Source organism: Cynara cardunculus, assembly GCF_001531365.2.
Source record: "Cynara cardunculus var. scolymus isolate 2C chromosome LG 4, CcrdV1, whole genome shotgun sequence".
NCBI lineage: Eukaryota > Viridiplantae > Streptophyta > Magnoliopsida > Asterales > Asteraceae > Cynara > Cynara cardunculus.
In genome coordinates, this window is record NC_037531.1 from 10,704,658 (window position 1) to 10,710,116 (window position 5,459).

A 5,459-nucleotide genomic window follows, 5' to 3' on the forward strand; every position below is an offset into this window, starting at 1 on the left:
TATATATATATATATATATATATATATATATATATACTCACAATTTTAAATTCATATATTCCTTGCATGATCCCAATTATGAGAGTGCATATGGGTATTTTCCTTCCTCAATTATTCATTAGTTGACATCGAGGGTTTGTGTTTTTATCTTCACAAGTTAAACATTTCGATTTGAGTATTATAAGGTTATTGAAGATTTTCTTTACGGTTCTTAAAATTAGTCAAAATGTGTATAAACTGATCTGAACACCCATGATTAACAAAAAGAAAATGAAATTTCAGAGCTTGCAAGTTAATTTCGGTGAAGTTAGGGTTGTGACAACCCTCCCATAATGATAAAAAGAGAAATTTGTGGCTTTATTATAAAATAAATTATCAGTAATTTTTTTAATAGTTTTAAGTTGATTTAGAGTGTCGGACGTTACAATGGATTTGTTTTGTTTACAAACAAATAATCGAGAAATTAATACATATTCTAATACAAATGAAATGTGTACTCGTATTTGATCCCAAGAGTTCGATTTGAAGTTTAGAGACAAAGGTTTTGTTTTATGATACTTGATAATTGTAACTGTATGTTGATATATCTGATGCAGATGAGTCCGAGTTATTGATAGAAAACACTGCATTAGACCATTCTAATTAATGTTAATTGACTATTAAGGTAAATAAAAGTTTATCTAATTAATTATAATTTCTAATTATTTATAGTTATTACAAAAAATACAATTTTTTTTCTAGGAATGTTTCTTTCAGAAGTTATGTGTAGCAACTACTACAAACTATCTGGTTTGTTACTTAATGGTTAAGTCTCACGGAGATATAGTGGAAAATCTCATCTATATCAGGTTTAAATTCAGATTTGTCAAAACACTTGTGACCATAAAGGTTCACTTGTGATGAATTCAGGTCATTCATAGTTACACGGGGAAATAATCGTCGGTACACGTAAATATTCCAAAAACCTACCGTCACCCAAAAAAACTATTAAAATAAAAATTGCTTATAACTAGTTCTTCATTTTTGTCTTATTAGAAAACATTTCAACAATTTGACCATTAATTAAGACATTTATTAAGCTATACATTTAATTATTGGATTTCTGTTAGATGAATGAGCAAATTTAATTATCTACTTGTATTTATTTATTATCTATTATTGACTAAAATAATTATTTGATAATATTTCATTTTAAGTGCGACTTTTTATGAATAGTATATAAGGGTGTTGTCGCAAATTGTAAAATATTACAACTCAAATACAATGTTGTTTTATGACGTGAAATAAAAATTATATATTAAAAAATAATTAAATTATGAAATAATGTAAAACATCATTGGTTTTTATAGTTTTCAATATTTTCATGTTCTTACTGATTAATCGTATATATAGAGACTTAATCAAATGAGAACTCTGTGATTTGTGATAGACGTCACGTTTGAGATTCATTGTGAATAATTCATTTGAGATAATTTATAATATTTCTTAAATAAGGTAAAGAGGTTAATTTAGTAATTTTTTTTATTACAACTCATTAAGATATTTAATTAGTTTTCTAAAAAAAATATATTTAATTGGTTTTAATTACCTGAAATATTAATTATCTAATTTATTAGGGGGTGTTTGGGATTGCTTATAAAAAACAACTTCTTGACTTATTCTGGTGTGGTACCGGTAATAAGCATTTTTGAATGTTTGGATAAACAACTTATACCGGTGCCAAACTGATAATAAGAAGTTTTTAAAGAAGTTAAATCATTCTGACTTATAATAAGTTGATAAGTACTTTTGTAAAAAAATATAAGTTTGAATCATGATGACTCCCTCACCCCTATCACAAGGTGTATCTTATTTGTTTTTCGTTATTTCCGTTGCTTTACAAAAGGGTATCACAATGTGCAACGAAATGTTTTTCCTTATTTTCATTGCTTTAGAAATGGTATAAAAATAAACATATTATATGTATTTTGGGTTTTATAGCGAGTATCATTTGTATGTATCTTTGTTTTAACAGTGTTAATTTTTTAGGTATCACAGTGTATATCTTGTGTTCATCTGACTCCACACACCTACAATTTTTCGTTGTTTACATTGCTTTACAGAGGGGAATCATGATGTGTATCTTATGTTCACATTATGTTCGTCGAAATAAGGTTCGTCAGAGAGAATAAAGAGGAGAGAGGAGGGATATAATATTTCTAAAATACTTAAAATGTCCTTTGCTAAAATTTTACTTTGTTTCAAGTGTAAAAATGTAGTCTCACGGGTCTCACGAAAACATGTTGGTTTGACATGATCCCAAGTCTCTCTCTCTCTCTCTCTCTCTCTCTCTATATATATATATATATATATGGTTGGGTTCAGGTTAGAATGAGAGTTAAGATGAGAAGCGTAAGAAAGAATTGCTACTGTTGGATGCATATTAGGATGAGATGCAAGAAATCAATCCCCGTATCAAATGCGATTCAAGGGTGGGTTTGAGATTAAAGGTGATCAAAGATCCAGATCTTTTTTTACGTTTTTCAGCTCAACTCTTCTTCTCACGCTATCGATGCACACGTGAGGACACACACACATATATATATATATAGAGAGAGAGAGAGAGAGAGGTGAGTTATTATGAAACCCTTTACATTTGTACAACCAATACAACTCAATCTCAACCGTCAATTTAATTTGATAAATATGTGATTTTGTAAAAATTTTGATTGTTTCATAATATAAAGTATTGATAATAATTAATGAACTCTAGTCATCTTTCATAAATATTCAAATTATAATAAATGAATTCTTATTATTTCCATAAATACTCAAATTGATTGGGTTGCATTAGTTGTACAAATGAACATGATTGCATTTGAAATATACTATATATATATATATATATATATATATATATATATATATATATGACATCTTAACAACTATATTAAAAAATTTATTAAAGGAAGATAATATATATTTAAATTAGACGACTTGAAGGCAAACTTTGAATTCATAAGTTTGATGCATTTCTCACATCATGGCGATGTCAATGATCATGTTGAATGTTGTTTTAAAAATGCTTCTTATTTCTTTTTTATATCATTAAAAAGAATACAATTAATAGACAAATTAACATTCATGAAACTAATCTTTCTTTTTGAATTAAAAGGTTTTAAATTATATTAAATAAAAGCAATATACAAGGGCTTAATCATTTATTAATCAAGTAAATAGTGTTATTTTTGTTAACTGATTTAAGACTTTTATTTTTTTAATCAACGGTTGTGATTAAATGAGATATTATAATATGATAAAAGAGGAAACAAATTAAATGGCGTTAAATGAATGGCGTTTTTAGAACAAATCATCGTATTATATTTTTGAAAGATAATTAATAATATTATTTAAATGATTTTTTATTTATTTTTGGAAGATAAACAATAATAATATTTAAATGATTTTTGTTTAAAGGTAAAATCAAAATGTTTATCAGTGAAACCAGAAAGTTAAACAATAATTTTTGTTTAATGTTCATAGGTGAAACCAAATAATCAAAGTTCATATGTGAAACCGGAAAGTGAAACAATGATTTTTGTTTAAAGTTTATAGGTGAACCCAAAAGTGAAACTCTGATTTTTATTTAATGTCATAGGTGAAACTAGATAATCAAAGTTCATAGGTGAAACCATAAAATAAAATAATGATTTTTATTTAAAGTTTATAGGTGAAAACTAGATAATCAAAGTTCATCTATGAAACAAAAAAGTGAAACAATAATTTTTATTAATTTGAAGTTCATAGGCCGGAAAATGAATGAGATAATCAAGAAAGTTTAAACAAGCTTATAGGTGAAACAATTAAGTGAATGATATAATTAAGAAATATAAATAGTTAAAAGAATAAGATCTTTAAAGAATGTGATATCAATAATGAAAAATACAAAAATACCATGGTTAACAAAGTTTGCACTATTTATTTAGTTAACAAAAGAAAGGACTATATATATATATATATCGAGAAGGTATTTCAAATACAAACAACGAAGTTGTTATAAACTATATGAACATATCTACCGTTTCTAATTTTAGTCAACTGTCTTTATTTGAGTAGTTGCATAATTGTGAATTTCTTGAAAATTAGGCTCTTCATGTCACATGTGAAACAAGAAGGGGGTATTGAACGCTAAAAAAAATCGATAATAAATCCAGGTCTGGAATTTTTTATAACAGGCATAAATTTCTCACACTAATCTAAACTCCTTTCATGTCCGATTATCTTGTTAGAATATTTGTCTGGATTAACATTAAATAATCTAGAAAAATAGTTTACGTCTCGAAAAGATTTGGTTAACAATTGTTGTTTGCAACGGATTTGGTACAAAAGTAAGTCTGTAACAAGAGGGTTCGAGGTTAGAATTGATTTTTTGTTTCTCCGATTTGATTTAAAGTTATTAATATTAAGGGTTAGGTTATTCATAGTTTAGACTAGAAGTAAAAACTGATGAAAAAATCGACTTTTTCAAAGTTAATAAATACGATGGATTTCCCTGTGTTGCTTGACAAGGATGATGAAGTTGGAAGTGAAAGCGGTAAACCTACATTTAAAACTACAAAGTGATAAGAAACAAAAAGAGAGTACTTCTGTTACACACACCGAGAAAGGTTAGTTATATTCACAAAGCACATACAAGGTCCCAACTGATAATGTTGGTTAGGGTTCTTTAAAGTAGGATTTACTCGTATTAAGTATGTGTTGGTCTCTAGAGGGTTAATGACTCATAATAAAGTGTTTATAAAAAGGGGGTTAAATACAAACACAACAAATTTTCAATTTTTAATTCTTTCTTCTACATATTGTATCAAAACAAAGAATTATAGATATGTTATTGAAGTTAGGAAGGTAAGACCTGTGATCCTAAACCATCTGACTAGTGACAAATTTGCTAATAACTGAAAGAATAAGAGAAGAAGACACTCTTTCAGATCTGAAAAAATAAGATAGTCTTCGGAGATCATGGCGTCGATATGAAAGAATATGCATTTAGCAATTCTTCAAAAGCGGCAAGTTGCATACGATCCAGAGACCGCCTTTCATAGCATTAAATGCAATAATGCAACTTCATCGTGTGTCTTCATTTGATTTATTGATCCATATACCTTTGTGCTTTTCATGTTAGCCTTTTGATATGATGTAGACATTTGTTGCTTCAACCTATCATTATGTATGCCGAATGAACAGTAAAGAAAGTATAGTACCAATAAGATAGTACTTTTGAACTTGCTTTGGCTGACATGTTAAGTGTTGGGTCACCTATTGATTTGGTGATGACCCACTGATCTGTTCATCTACCTTAGCAACACTTAGTAGTTATTGGTTCTTTGTAAATTGGTGTCTTGGTACATACTTAAAGCCATTGGCAAAATCGAAGACTAGCCGATGTGAAGACAGAAGGTCACCGATGCGGTGTTGTGGAT